Source organism: Coenobita brevimanus, chromosome 57, assembly GCF_032717465.1.
Source record: "Coenobita brevimanus isolate Jiangsu-jjx chromosome 57, ASM3271746v2, whole genome shotgun sequence".
NCBI classification, from domain to species: domain Eukaryota; kingdom Metazoa; phylum Arthropoda; class Malacostraca; order Decapoda; family Coenobitidae; genus Coenobita; species Coenobita brevimanus.
This window is the reverse complement of record NC_137010.1, coordinates 16,595,610-16,612,228: the sequence shown is the minus strand read 5'-3', so window position 1 is coordinate 16,612,228 and position 16,619 is coordinate 16,595,610.

Sequence of the window (16,619 nt, the reverse complement as noted above, 5' to 3'; positions counted from 1 at the left end):
ATAGCGCTAGAAAGGAGGTTTACAGGGCAAACTCTGAGTCTTAGTGACTTTTACTTGATAACCTAAATAGTGTGGGAATTAGAATCTGATATTTAAGGTGGCAGATCAGATGAAGAGGGAAAACAGGAATATCATAGGTGAGCTGCAGTGTGTGAAGAATAAAGAAGGAAAGGTAATGGTGAAGTGGGAATATTAAAGATGCTTAGAGAGAGCATTACAGCTGGTTGCTGAATGAAGAATTTGACTAACAGGGAAGGTTTGGAGCCAGTAGATCCGGTGTTTGGCACTTGGCCTTTGATTGTTGCTGCTACTGTGAGCAGGGCAATTGATGGGATGCAGGTGGGGAAGGCAGCAGGTGTGTCTGGGTTGACTGCTGAAATGCTGAAGGCCTCAGGAGATATAGGTGTGGGGTTGATTACCGACTTGATAAATATGATTATATATGAGTGTGTCGTCCCAGATGATTGGCTGAAGAGTGCAGTTAGAAATGTGCACAAGGGGAAGGGTTATGCCCTGGAAAGAGGAAATTAGAGAGGTACAAAGCTTTTGGACCAGATGATGAAGGTAATGGAAAGAATTCTAGAAGGTATGATTGGAAGAGTGAATATTGATGAGAGGCAGTTTGAGTTTATGCCAGGCAATGAGACCACTGATGCCATATTCATTGTTTGACTGCTTCAGGAAAAATATTTAGGAAAGAAATGGGAACTGTATTTTGTTTTTGTTGATTTGGAGAAGGCCTTTGACAGAGTCCCTTAGGACGTGGTGAAGTCGGCAATAAGAAAGCTTGGGATTGAAGAGTGGCAGGTTAGGGTGGTTTCGGCTATGTATGTGGGTGCTCGCACCCAGGTAAGGGTGAATGGAGATTTGAGTGATGCGTTTTCCGTGAATGTTGGCGTGCATCTTGAGCCTTTGTTGTTTATCATGGTACTTGAAGCCCTCTCACGTAACTTCAGAAGTGGATTCCCATGGGAGATGTTGTATGCTGATGATTTGGTGCTGATTGAAGAAAATGAAAGGGAGATAGAGGAAAGATTTAGGACGTGGAGAGATGGTGAGGGGTAAAAGGGCTTAAGAGTTTCATTCATTGCCAGACGCCATGTATCCCAAACAGGGTAGCCAAGGGCTTAGAGTTAATTGTTTTACAGGGAGGGGCTATGCTGATAAAACAAAAGTGATGGTACAGTAAAATCTCTACAACTTGGCATAATACATGTGCAAGCCTTGGTGAGTTAGCCTATTTGCTGAGTTGTAGGGATGAACTTTAAGTTCCCCCCCAGCACACACACACAAAAGGAAAAAATGAAAAAAAAAAAAAGGAAAAAAATTGAAAGTTTTTACAATAAACAGTAAAAGCTGCCTTACCATGATTCCATGCAGTTGTAGGGTGTATTCCAGGCATGGAGGACGACTTTTAGTAGTTTTTGGAGGTGTTAGGGGGGCTCAAGATCACTTTTGGGCACACCTTTACTGTACTGTACTTGACACTGTACACGGTGTAAAGCACAGTTAACACTATAAAGGCCATTACTGCAACGTATTTATCATTTGTACTATACTGGAGAACTAAACACTAAACACTTAAACATTACTGTACAACTCGGCATCTTACCGAGTTGGGGGGATTTTTGCCGACTCTCTTCCTCTCACGTGCGTTTTTTGGGGTATTTTTGAATTTTGATTTTTTAAATGAATATTTTGGAGCCTTCCCGAGTTGTAGAGGTTTCCGACTTGAAGCATGCCGAATTGTAGAGGTTTTACTGTATCTAGGTCAGGTGGCAGTACACTCAAACCTCGATTTAAGGAACTAAATGGGGAATCAACTTGTCCCTTACTTGAAAATGTCCCTAGAAAATGTCCATTGTTTTACCACATATAAAGACAATCTTACTTGTTCCTTACTTGAAAATGTCCCTTGAAAATGTCCATTGTTTTACCACATATAAAGATAATCTTATTATGAAATGCCATGATTGTTTCACTTTTCTTACTTATTTATATGATTATAAATATTATTTTATGAGTACTGTATAAAGAAACATATTAATGTGTATAACCTAGACATTACATATCACTTTTGAATGGTCTTGTCCATTTGTCAGATAGAATATGGAGTTCCTTAAATCCGAAATCCCTTAAATGGAGGTCCCTTAAATCGAATTTTGAGTGTTCTGTCAAAGAAGAGGGAGGGTGGCCATGTGCGATTTGCCACAAGGGTGTGGAAAGCTAATTCCATCTTGTGCAGTGGTTGTAATAAGTGGGTGCATAAGAAATGTAGTGGTATTAGTGGTAGAGTGTGAGATAATGCTGATTTCATGTGTGCGGTGTGTTGGGGAGAGCATGTGGAGATTGCCAGGCATGAAAGGATGAAATTTGCTGGTGAGAGTCTTGAGCGCATGGAAGAGTTTTGTTATTTGGGAGACATGTTAAATGCTGGAGGTGAGGCAGGAGCTAACTCTTTGGCCAAAGTGAGGAATGGTTGGAAGAAGTTCAGGGAGCTGTTGCCTCTTCTGACATTGAGAGGGCTCTCCCTCCATTTTTAAGGGATCTTCGTATGCAGCATGTGTTAAGAGAGTAATGCAGTAAAGAAAGAGGATGTTCATAGGTTCAGACGTACAGAAATGACAGCGATTTGGTGGATGTGCAGTACATCCTTGAGTAGGAGGCGTGGGGGAGCTAGGTTTACGATGGAGGAGTTGAGAGGTAAGGTGGGACTGGAATGTATTGGAGTTGTGATGAGGAGAGGTAGATTGAGATGGTTTGGGCATGTGGAGAGGATGGGGGATGATAATTGGGTGCCAAAAGTGAAAAGTGTTGACATTTGGGGTAGGGTTGCAGGAAGCAGACGAAAAAAGATGTGGGATGAGGTCATTGAGTGTTACCTCAGGGATAAGGGGCTTAATAGGGAAGCTGCCAGAGATTAAGCAGCATGGAGAGCTGCCGTTCGGTGACCAAGGCTGATGTATGCAAGTATGTTGGAGCCCTCAAAAACGAAATGAAGAGGATGAGGTAATTGAGTTTGACCTCAGGGATAAGGGGCTGAAAGGGAAGCTGCCAGAGATCGAGGAGCGTGGAGAGCTGCCATTAGGTGGCCAAGGCTGATGCATGCAAGCATGTTGGAGCCTTTAAAAATGAAACAAAACAAAATGAACAAGATTAATAACAGTGAAATTTAAACTCTTCTTGAGAGTGTTGGCTAAGTTGTGTTGGGAGGGGGGGGGATCTAAGTTATGACGGCTCTTTTTGTAATAGTTCAGATTTATGACGTTATAATAGTTAGGAACCAATTTACATTACACCCAGATGATATTTGTATTTACAACGAAATGTCATCATGCAAAATTAAGTAAAAGAAATCACTATAACATGAGTTCCACCATTAATGGCATGTATTGCATCATCCAGTCACATTGGTGAAGGATGCAGGTGGTGGTGAAGGATGCAGATGGTGAAGCAGTCCAGATCTAACCCTATCAAAGCATCACATGAAGAACAGCATTGCACATCACAGATTACTGTATATACAGTAACATTAACCCGATAACTACTGCATTAGGTTTCCTGGTCAATCCCCCCATGCGGGGGGGAAAAACAAAAAAGAAAAAAAATTTTCCCCCAAAATAATTTTTGCTCATATGAAATGAAAGAGTGCATGGAAAAGTACAGGAAAAACATATATTATTTCATAATTATTTACCTTAGCTCAGCCATGGTGAAGTAATGAAGTTGCACATCAGACCTCTCCCGTCTAACTTGTAATGAGATACTGATGATCCCTGGGTAGTAGCAGGACATGCAGGTGGTGATGGAAATAGCTCAGTTGAGATGCCAGACAACATTAGAAATGCACCCATTAGGAAAAAAAAAAAAAAAAAACTTGCTCATATATGTAGCAGCTACACGTTTTCTGTCATATGAAGTACGTAGCAGCTATCGGGTTAAAAAGCAGTGGAATAGAGATGTATAAAGAGGTCAAGCAAATAGTTGTGCAGCTACCAGCTGAGTGCATTCTGTGTATCCTTTCCTTTACACTTTAGTCCTGATCTAGTCCTCACAAACAATGTGAAGAGCACTATCACATGTATACAATATACAGACAACAGAGTATTAAAATGAATGGAATAAATACATTGAGTGAATGGTTGTTTTGGTACCGTCTGTGTATTTTTTCTGCCCCTGCCAAAAACAACACATGAAATAGCGGCATTGTATATCACACATTACATCATTTATGGCCTATGTAAAATTGATAATGAGTGTATTAAAGACATCCAGTGAACAGCTGGGCAGTTACTAGCTATGCGTATTCTGTGTGTTCATTCACTTACAACAAAATGTGTGTGTGCTATCAGATATGAACCAGGATGAATGATCTCAAGGCAGTGGATAGTGACTGCTTTCAAGAGGGTATGAATAGAATAATAATTGAATTATCTAGCCCAGCTGTCACTGAAAATTATTATGCTTGACGACAAGAACCAAAATAAAAGAAGATTATGCATGATAAATAAAAAGTACAAAACAGAGATATGACCACACACACCAGTGATCGGTCATTGACAAAAGCAGCAGGTGGGAGGTTCCAGTATGCTCCAGCTGATGAAGTCCTCCAGCTTCCTTTCCCCCCCCCCCACAGCATGACTACTTATATGCTGTAATTAACAATTCAGTGGAGAGTAATTATTAATTTGGAAATATTTTGGAGGGGAAATCAATGTTTGCAGGGTGGACAAGAAAGGTTGGGGAGGGACACCAAGAGCAGTGTGCACATGTGCCTAGCCCCCTGTCACCACTGCATCACTGCATGGGTATTATGTATGTTAATCATGGCCTGTGTAGCCATGTAAACCATGAAAATTTCCCATGCAATTGCTTAATGTGCAGTGCCTCATGTTGCCATGTAAAGGGCAAATAGTACAAATGATGAATGCATTATCGGCGAGTCCACTGTATAGCTTTATTAAGTATTAATTTAGTTTACTTGTGTAATTGTTTAAGAGATGTTGAAAAGCTGCATAATAGGTAACTATTATTCTTAACCAGGTGCGTCCCTCAGCTGAAAGAATTATCTGATAGTTGGTAGAATCAGCCCCTGAAGTGTCCTATCCAGCATAATATTGAGGTTATTGGTTAATGCAAAATTATTTTGTCACTATAATTTTGTTAAACCAGTGATGTAGAGGAGGATAAGGTGAGTGAGGGAATAGTAAGGGAAGTGGAAGAGACTGTGTCATGGATGGTCTGGTAAATCAGTTGTCTCATAAGACGTCATCTTTTTATTTTTTATTTACATTTTTATTTATTTATTTATTTTTTTGAGAGAGAGAGAGATTTGAATATACAGAAGGCTTTGAGAGTGAAAGTTTAACAAAGTGTATGGAAACCAAGCTAATTCGAAATGAACAGAAAAACCATGACTCGGGTGAAAAGGTTGGAAAGCTGGAATGAATATACAGGCCATTATTAATGTTTAGGTGTTTGCAAGCAAAATATTACTTTAAATGATGGAAGTGCATATACTGCACTTCATATTTAAGTGATTTCTGAGTAGGGACAATAAATTTGTTAAATTGCATTGTAAAGGCCACCCCACGCAGATTGTGGAATCAACCACTACTGTAAATTTAAAGTTTTGCGGCTGCAGTATACCAGAGGTCTCAGTAACAGTATTTCACTAGCTGTCCAACCCAGTGAAGGGGTTGCTGGGTCAAATAATGAACACAATGAATTAAGGCTGGTCTTATGGCAGGTTTGAAATTTATTGGGGTGAAGAGTGGTAGGACTGCCTTGATCATACTTCTGGATATCTTCAGGTAATATGGCTGACGTATACCTGTTGGGGATGGAGGTTTAGGTGTGCTTTCAGTCACCTTGGGGTTTTACTATACAAACTACAACCAGTTATTTTGTATGTGATTTTTTTCCCACCGTACTAGAGTGGTACATAAAAGTAGGAGACTTACATCTTGATTCCTCATGCACTCATATTCACAGTGAAATCTTACTACAGTATTATGCATAAGGTTTAACAGTCCATAATCATGCTGTTAAATGAATTATAATGTACAAATTGGAGTATGTTTATTCTGTACCATATAATGATAATACTGTACTTCTGGGTAGCTTAAAAATGAGATGAAAGCCTGATTTTGGCAGAAGATATAAACATTTCAACTGGAACCATATTTTAAGACTGATCAAGAGTAATGTGAGATGTAGTATATACATAGTTTGATACTGGAGACTGGTGACAGTATGCTGTAAAATCAGTATTAGACCATTTAGGGCAGGAATTTTTAATTAAAAAAAAAAAAAAATGTGAGAACTGATTTCCTTCAGTGTATAGTATACATGCCTTCTAAACTTCAGTATTGCCACAGTAATAATCAAGCCTTCCCCACTTAGCCCTTAGAGTTACCAATGATGACCTGGGTCGTCATGCATTTGTCAACCTCTGACGTCAGTATGACGACTTTGCCTGTCATCCGATGTAAGCTCTAAAGAAATATTTAGGGAGTCGTCATTTTTGTTGGATGACGAGCAAAAGTGGGTGGAGCCAAGCCTGCCACAGCTGGTGCATGCATGCTCACTTGGTTTGCTTGGCTCAGTGTGGTGTGAGGATCCTCACAGCAGGATGTACACTTCTTGACTTCCCACCAAACACTTATGCTCCTTTTTCCCATGTATATATGTGGCATTATTATTGAAGAAATTACAACAAATGATGCATTATTGGAAAGGAAATTTATTCTGCTACATATTGAAGCAAAAAATATTATTACTTCTTGAATAGTTTTTTTGGGGCGAATATTTTTTTAAAGGACAGTTTAACTCTTTAGCATGTCATCTAACTTCTACTCACCTTTTTTGCATTTTATTTTGTATATATTGTCTTTTTTAACAATGTACGGCAGAGCAAAAGTCTTCATCTTCAAAATGAGACCAAAGTGGCCTTTCTGTGATGAATAGTAACTTTCCTATGAGCGTTAGAAGTAAAATATCTCTATGCGACTGTTCTGAAAGCTCTCGTGCAAGAGTTACGTGCCACAGCCAGAATTTACGCTCACCCCTTTACAGGATAGGGTTAACATCAGAAAGGCATGCAGGAAAACTACTACTTTAATTGTTGATATTGTTGTCTCAGGCTCCAGTAGATGTGAACCCCATGGACTGCAGGCTGAAGTTGCCCTTTTTTCTTTTACATTTCAATATTCTCCTTTTGGGGATGGAGAGAGAGTTGGCTGCTTGCATAGCCTGGCAGCAGAGCTGCCCAGTTATATTGGTGCCACAGCTTGAAAGCATTCCCCTCCAGCACCTCTACTTTAATTAAAACAACTTTTGTGTGGTGTACAGTACATGTGTCTGGCTGATGGTTGTGTTGATAAACATTGAAAACACTCATTTTGTAACAAAATAACTTTTTCAGAAATCACAAATAATTACAGTTGAAAACTTAACAAATTTATCAGCTGCTTAACAAGACAGCAGCTTTAAGCAAAATGACTAAAAAAAGAGAGGCGCACCTTTCATTGTTTTCTACGAACGCTTTGATAGAAAATAGCTGTGTAGTCAAATTATAATCCTTGTTGTTGTATATGAAAACTGATATTTTGATATGCATGCACACCTTATTGCTGAGTTTGTAAATATTTAAAAATATGTGTGCACTTGATCATAAATTTTCTCTCTATGCTTTTGATAATCATTGTGCATTCTAAACATATGTAACCATTTGTAAATGTGATAGTTACTTTCATTCCCACATGTTGATTAGGAATTCAGGCACTGAAACATATCACACACATCAGGGAGCTGCTTGTCAAGGCCAGACCCTACACTACAGTTGCCATTTATCAAGGATGCGACTTTTTTATCCTTGAGGCTTATCAGGCACCCCCTCCCCCCCTTCATTCTGGGTATTGCATATACTTGTATAGTATTGGTAGCCACTGATTGCCTTATTGCACTTGTCAAGGATCTAGGTATTGCATTTTTTAAAGTGTCTGCAGTAGCTTCACATGCTTTTATTATCATACATCGATACTGCCGTGCAGTTTTTATTTTAACTAGTTTTAAGCTCATGATATACCCACCTTAAATGTACATGAGGAAATGGGTTGGGTTGATGATTTTCTCTCCTTATTTTAGCTGGTAAAAGGTACCTGTCTCAGCTCAGTGAATGACAGCAGCAGCCTCCCAATGTCATAATATTTCTGTACAGTATACATATATATATATATATATACACACATACACACAGTAATCCCTGCACTTTCTGGGCGTATATATATATATATATATATATATATATAATACACACAGTAATCCCTGCACTTTCTGGACGCCCACTTTCCGGACTCCCCACTTACCGGACATTGTGGGTCTGGACCTTCAGAACCCCCCAAAAAAATAAAAATTAAAAAAAAAAAAAAATAAAAAATCCCCCAAAAATCCTAATTTTTTCCCACCCGTAATTTGGAATTGCCGCGCGGCACCACGCCGTGCCAAACAGCTATTTACACCATGGCCCCTTCACCCCTTCCTTCCTCCCCAGTCACGGTTGCCATTTGGTAGCTTTCATTACCAAATGTGGGCCAATTTGGTACTGAAAAGTTCATTTTTTAGTTAATCAGCATGATCCATTGCCAAACAGATTTTTCACATGTATAAAGATATAGAGAATGGAGATGGTGGACTGTCTGCTTTCTTTGATTAATCTGCTAGCATACATAGCGCAAAAATAAACATGCTGCTTATTATAAGGAGAGTGATTATTTCCATTGTACATATAATTAGTGAAGAATAAATGCTTCCTTTAAGAATTTGGTAATGAAAATTGAGGAGTTTGGTAATACGGCCGAGTTCAGATCTGGCAACCCTGTCCCCAGTAACTGCCTAACCTTCGTTCAGGGAAGACGTCCATCGTAATGGATGCTGCACGTGCTTGTTTTTTATGAATAAACAGTGAATAAACTGTAATACCTTGCCACTAGACCACATGGGAATTTACAGTGTTGTGCAGTGTTAAGAAATTAGAATTTAGAGTGCAAAGGATTAAGTGTGGAGTGAGTGTGAAGTGCAAAGTGGCAGTTGAAACTGGCTTGGTTCAATTAAGAAGAATGTGCAGTGTTAAACAATTATAACTCACAGGGCCAAGAATTAAGTGTAGCACAACAGTGGATTACTGTACATGCATCAAGAGCATTTTCACAACTACCAGAGCCTTAGAGAGTTCGAGGAGATGGCCACAAACGTGCTGTAAGTACAGTCCCCTGTACACAGCTAGGCCTAAGTATTTTCCATACTTCTAATTCCTCATTCTCTGGTTTCTTTTCATTTATTTCATGCTTTATGTCCATTATTGGTGTGAATAGGGTCTTTAATACGTTTAAATAAGTGCCATGCATGTCAGGTAGGGAGTTATTTAGGTGGCTTTCAAAGTTAGGCTGGGTTAGGGTCATAAGTACCAGTCCAGCAGTCAGTGGCCCACTTTCCGGACATGCCTTTGGCTCTATTACATTGGATAGTGGAGGGATTACTGTATATAAGCAAGAGTACAGAACAGTACATTAATATTTTATTATTTAAGGCCTTTTGAAAGATCTTGAATTCTTGTCAGTGCTACAGAAACAGTAGACCTTAAAATCAGTTTTGTTTTTGCATCATACAGAGACTGCACGTTCATAATACAATACCCTTATGTCCAAGACTGTAATATTGTCGCCTTGGGGTCCCGTCTAGGACGAAAAACGTCTTGGACCAACACAAGACCTTATGGAAAAAATTAATATTGTCACAAAATCTTCAAAAAATGCCCCTAAAAACATCAACCTAGACTTGTTTTGGTACCTAAACAAATTACCAGTACTCACCTTGAAAGTATGTGTTTCTGAGCTTATCTCCAGCTTAGTAGCTCAATTATCTCCAGCATAGTATCCTGAGGTAGATGGTGGTGCTTCAAGGGGCTAGCAGACGGTTTCCTAGGCATGGTTACGTAAGGAGAGGCAATAACCTAGGAATGGGAGAAATGGAGTTCCCCCGAGCTAAGCCCTGTATTGGACTATATAGCCCCGCTAGGGTTACAGGAGGGAGCTACCCCTCCCGGCACGGCAGCCCGGGCGAGGCTCGAACTTGCAATCCCCCGATCACAAGTCCAGCACGCTACCACTGTGCTACCGTGCCCCCCCCGATAACCTAGGAGCAATTGCTGAATGAAACACGCGGTGTGTCCATGATGCTCTGGTGAGAGACAAAAGCAAGCCCTGCTTGCTCATCACGTGACCAGATGCCAATATTTTATTGGACAACATCGCAACCATGTTACTTTCCTGGGCGCGGGAACTGTGTTGGACCGGGTGAGACCGTCATAGCTGTATTCTCCTCAGATTTGGGCCATTATGAACTGTTGGTTCTGTATTGGATGTATGCAACCTTATTACAGCAATATTTTGGATTGTTATTTATGGTCTCCGTCTTGGACGCGAGGGTACTGTAATTAGAAATAGGACTAGAGAGAAACTGTACAGATAGTACAGAAAGTCAGTTTGAATAAAGCACTCCCAGTAGATATATAATGAACCCTTGGATATGTGTGCTGCATACGGGATAATACAGTACTTCCTTATTTACTGGTCTGGTGTACTGTATATTATCAGAAGCAAACACTCAAAGCTGAAATAACTTAAGCAAAGGTTATATTCCTGCAAGAAGTCTTTAATGTTTAAGATTAAAAAAGTATAAGTATATATCTAAATATGTCATGAGGTTTTCCTGTACACATGATATGTACTGTACTGTATACATTATATGGATTTTGTTATTGTAGAGCAACCCTGATCTGTCTGCTCAAGCAGGCCCATCAACCACAGGACAGCCATTGCACCTGGACTGTCCCATGAACAGATGTTTCCTTGCATTACACAGCACCTCATCACTGTGAGGCACAGGGAAGAGTGTGGATGTTGGGTTCCCAGATGGACACTACATTTGCATTTGTTCATCCAGTAGCAGTAGTTGTTCCCTAGGCAGTCTGGCTGAACAACCCTGAATCCCTAAGGAAGGCCACGGCTGAGACTGGGCTTTCCCATAGAGCTCTCAAGGAGTGTATGTTGTGTTGTTGGCGCAGGCAGTTGTGTGTAATGCTGTCTTCCATAATGTGCTTAATAGTATGGGGTGCTGTGTTGCATCCCAGACAGGCATCAGCGACGGAGTCATCCAGCCTCTTCTGATAACTCAAGAGGTCTGGATGATGCCCACATCTCAGCCTGGCCAGGTGGACCCTGTCCTCACGAGGGAGGTAGGATTCAGAAGGGTGGATATTAGGAGGCTGTGCATGCATCTGTGTGTTGTCTTTAAGTGACTGAATGGAACAGTGAGTGATTTGAGCTTGGATAGGCATCTGGAAGCTGGTTTGAGGTGGGCAAGTTGGGAGTGATGACAGTATTTGTGTAAGATATTGTGTGCTGGGTGTTGTTTTGATGACCCTTGGTGTGTGTGGATGTGCTGCCATGTAGTGTAGTGATTGGTGTGGGTTTGTGGAGGCTGCAGCAAGAATTTGCATGCCTCTCATGTCTAGATGATCTTTGACTCTGAGGACTTTGTTTTTTTGGTATAGGTGGTCCGTGGGTGTTGTAGCAGTGCAGCTTGTGATTATTTTTAGGGCCTTGTTCAGTATTGTCTGTAGGGTGTTGTAGTATGTTTGAGTGAGGTTAGAAGCCCAAGCAGGGCTTGCATAATTTATCACTGGACATGTACAGTATATTGTTTGTATACTGTGGTGGTGGTTTCTTTGTTGTGTCCGAATGTTGTATGGGCAAGTGACCTTAGGGCATTGAGTCTTGGTGTTAATTTATTTTTAATGTTTGTGATGTGTTGTTTAAATGACATTGATGTATGTTACACCAAGGATTTTGTGTGTGTGTGTGTGTGTGTGGGTGGTAAGGGAGTGTTGTTTATGGTGTGGTGTGGAATGTGACTATGTTCTGCTGTCCAGTTTGTGAGATGGGTCACTGCAGATTTGGCTGGGGCTATTGTGTCTGTGGTGAACCATTTGTGTAGTGTGTTGAGGTAAGGTTGGAGGATGTGTGCGGCTGTGTTTGCGTTTTGGTGTGTACATGTAAGTGTTATGTCGTCTGCATAGGAAGCTACGTGTATTTGTGGTGTGTGGGTACGTTGTGCATGTATAAGTTAAAGAGTGTAGGGGACAAAACAGATGGGGGGATGCCGTTTGTGAAGTTTCTGATGTTCAATGACTGCCCAGCAAATGTTACACATGCACATCTGCCTGCTAAATAATTTGCCAGCCATCTTTTTATGTTATTGTGCATGTTTGTGTTGAATATTTTGTTTGTGAGGTTGTGGTGGGGATGGCATCTAAAGCTTTGCCAGTGTGTAGTGTGACTAGGAGGTGGTGGCTTAGCTGAATTGATAACATCAAAAATGCTCTGTGTAAGGTCTGTGAGAAGAGTGTTTGCGGAGTAAACCATGTTGTGATGGGCTAGAGGGATGTGAGGTGTAACTAATCGTAGTGCCAGTCGTTCAGTGACTTTGGAGGGGGTTCAGAGAAGTGTGATGGGGTGATGTGAGGAAGGTAACATGGGATCTTTGTTGGGTTTGGGGATAGTGATGGTAGTGCCATGCTTCCTGATGCTGGGTATTACGTTGTGTGAGTAGTTGTAGTTTCATACATTGGTGAGTGCTTGTATGTGTTGTGGTCCAAGGTGCTTAAGATGTATGTTGCTGATGTTGTCTGGGCCACAGGCAGATGAATGCTTAAGGTTGCTAAAATGATGTGCTTCATCTGGGTGTAAATTTGCACCTCTTGTGTCGGATGACACGTTGGTTGTTGCGATGGGGGATGACTGACGTGTGAAAAGTGATTGATGAGAGTGTTTACATGTTTGTTTGAGGGTATGCTGTCTGTTGTTGGGATGGCAGCGTGTTATTGTGTAGTGTTGCTGTTGGAGAGTACAATGCTGTTTAGTGTTTTGTGTAGAGTTTGCTGGTGTTTGGATCAAGTGTTTGGAGATAATTATTCCAATTTAGTGTTTGCTGTTTATATTATTGTTTATCTGAGTGTTGAGTTCTTGTATTTGTTGTATGGTGTCTTGTGTGCGGAGTGTTGTAGTGTGTTGCGTTGACTGGTAAGGCCTCAAATTTCTGGTGTGAAGTTGGGGTTGTGCCTCTTTGTGTTGCCTCAAGGGATGTGTCTTTTGTCTGCATTCTGAATAACTGTGTTGAAATTGTGCACGGCGGTGTTGTTGTTTGTGATGGGTGTACGTTTAATATTTCAAAGTGTTGTTCTGTTTCAGCTGTGAAGGCCTCCCAGTTGGCTTTCTTATAATCAGTGTATGTGTGTCTATGGCCGGCTGGGGTGATTCTGGTTTTCTGTCTGCCCAGTTAACAGGGGTATCATAGTAGGTTCCACATCACCCCATTATTTGGTTATATGGTTACAAACCAGTGTTATAAATGGTTTTCTATGTAACAGAAGAAGGCACAAACAAATTCTAGCAATAAGGACTGATTCATTAGAGTACTGTAATCATCAGTATCAGTCATTACAACCACTACATTTCACTACACGGCTTTTTTGAGAAATTAAGATATATGCAGTACTGTGCTTCTTGATTTTCTGTATGTGTGTATGGGGGGGAGGGCTGAGAACTTTAAATTATAAATAAGAGTACAGAGGAGATGGTGTACTACTGTAGAAGAACATGTGTGGGTTTGAGTTGCTGCAGAATGAAACAAAATAATGTACAGAAGTGCTCATTAGCCTTAGTAACAGTAAACAGAAAAATAACATATAACAGTTTTATTGCTACCTGTACATTACAGTTGATTTGCATGTGTTTTTAAATTAGAATCAGTTTTATGAAAAAAAAAAAAAAAAAGTGCTCCTTTGGAACACATCCCTGACATGTTAAGGACTGCCTCTGAGTGCGTGTGTGCGTACATGCATGCACGCACGCACGCACATCACAATGTCTTGCATTTGTATTCTGTATTCTTATAAATGCTGCACTGTATTTTTATGACCATATTTAACTTTGTGTGGAGTGAAGATGACAAAAATGATAGAATGATACCTGTATTTTAGTTGCCATTATGACATACTTTATATCTGTGGAAGTTTAATCACTCACTACTCTTTATGGTAGTTAATCAAATGTCAGAATATTTTAATCACTGTGAAGGTTCATCAGTCTTCATCAAATAATATTATGCAAATTTCCTTGTTACAGAATAATTGTTATGTTGAAAGGAGAGGATGTTAATCTCATGCAGTTGATGTGTATCATAATGTTAGTTGAAATTACTGTAATTGTGTCGTTGTGTTAGTCGAAGATACAGTAAAATTACCATACCACGACCAGTTGGGGTTGAGTTGGGGTATATTGGAAAAGTTAAGGTAAAATACAGTAGGGCCTCGTTACAAGTCATCTTCATGTATTGTTTGCTATAAAATCCAAAGTAAATTGCAGAAAAATTGCCTGTTGAAATTACAGTAAGACCTCACTATAACGGACTAATTGGGGCCCAAGCCATTCCAGAAAATGCAAAATTCCGATGAAAGTAACATCCGGACTTCCCCTTGCTAACCCAGACTTTTTCCAATATATCAGACATTAGTCTGGATTGCACCTATGGTTTTTAAACTGTCTTCACTACCACTGCAGTACTGTACTGTGTTATAACTTCACTACAATAATCAAATGGTATAATATATATAATAATACTGTAGTGTACACTGATAAACATGTCTTTTATTTACCTTTTTGTGGTGAACATAGCTGAAGTGGTCAGGCAGTCTGGACTGCTTCTGGCTTTATCGAACTTTTTCCAACATACAGGAATTTAGTCCAGTAGCTCCTCGATTCTGATAAAAGCAAATTCCAGTCTATTGAAGTCCATTATATCGAGGTTTTACTGTACAATGCTACTAATAAAGATGATTTGCCAGTTCCCCAATTTACAGCACAGTACCAGTTACATGAAAGTTGACATTTTGAAATATTCCTGATTTATAATAAGAACTGCCTGTAGAGTGTTTTCCTAAGTCTATTATGCACCTTGGCTGTTGTATTCTTTTATGGAAAACTGGCACTACCACTTCTGCTAGTGAGAATGATGCTGAGTATATATATATATATATATATATATATTTTTTTTTAATGGCTGTTTAGGATTACCCCGTAGTTAATCCATATCATTATCATATTGGTTACTCTAGGAAAGGTACAGCATGATACCTGTTAGTTCCCCTCCCAGCATTTTGCTGTTCCAATAATTTATTTGTCACACTGTATCATTCTGGGTTTGCTATGCATTTGGTTGTTGAAAATAATATATAGAGGTATAGTACTTATACATACTGTACTGTAATTAGGAAAAGTAACCTAATATAACAACTGTAGTGATCAGTAGATTGTACCGAGCTGTGAGTCAGGATGCTCATATATTCTGTGCCATTATGATGAAAAGTTTCCCATTTCTTCCCCACTGGAAAATGTTGCATGAAAAATATATTATGTATGCAGTACTTGTAGGGACCTATCAATGAACTTTACTTGTGATGGTACAGAAACACTGCAGTTTACACAAATACCTATTTACTTGGAATCGCTGCACTGTTATCAGAATTAATCCTTTTAGTTTCATTTTATTCTTGCTGTTGCTAGTCAGCATTTTTCAGATTTGGGGTTATCTTTCGTAATGAAGAGGTTAAGATCAGGCTTCATTAACTTCATCACTATAGCAAAACCTTTCATACGATGAATATCATCCATCTGGTAATAGCAAGAATCAGTTAAGGAAGGTGTCATTTTATTGAAAGAGTTAATGTTCAGATTATGTCTGATTTTATGTATGAGTGTGGGTATACTGCATGTATACATTAAGCCAGTTGTCATTTTGTTTATATGATAAACCAAATCTTACGGGCAAATCAATAATTTTCTTGTAGGTCACCTGTAGATAAATTCACACATAAAATTTGTATTTCTGAAACAAGTATGCATCACTTAATGAAACAATATGCTTCAGCAATACTCAGAAGTGTTACCATAATGTGCCAATGTTGCCCCCCAAAAGCAGTATTCAGCAACCGCTCCCCCCAAAATATGAAGTGGAAAGTCCTATGACATCACATTTTTTTAAGGTAGCTATATCATAAGGCATGAGAGTCAAAAGTGCAACAGGTGTGTCCAGTGATACATCTTGTATTGTGTTGCACCAAAGGTATTTTATCTCCTGGGCAAGGCTTCACAAAGTATGTAATTAGTGTATGTGACGTTACACAGGCCACAGAGGTTTTCAAAGACAAGTTGCTAAATTGCATGTTTAATTTTAAATGGTGTAGATGGTTATGGAAAAAATATTGATTTTTCACTTGTCATAATGACAGTACACCATAGATAAATAACAGTATCGGATCCTATGCAAACTTATATTTTTTATTCTTACCATTGTAATTTGGTAGTAGGAACAATATTTTACACTTATACTCCTCTATTACTCTAACACCATTATATATTCTTTACTAAAATACCATACTATTCTTGTATCTGGTTAATACTTTACATACCATCATATCAATTTTTCAAGTTACCAGTCTA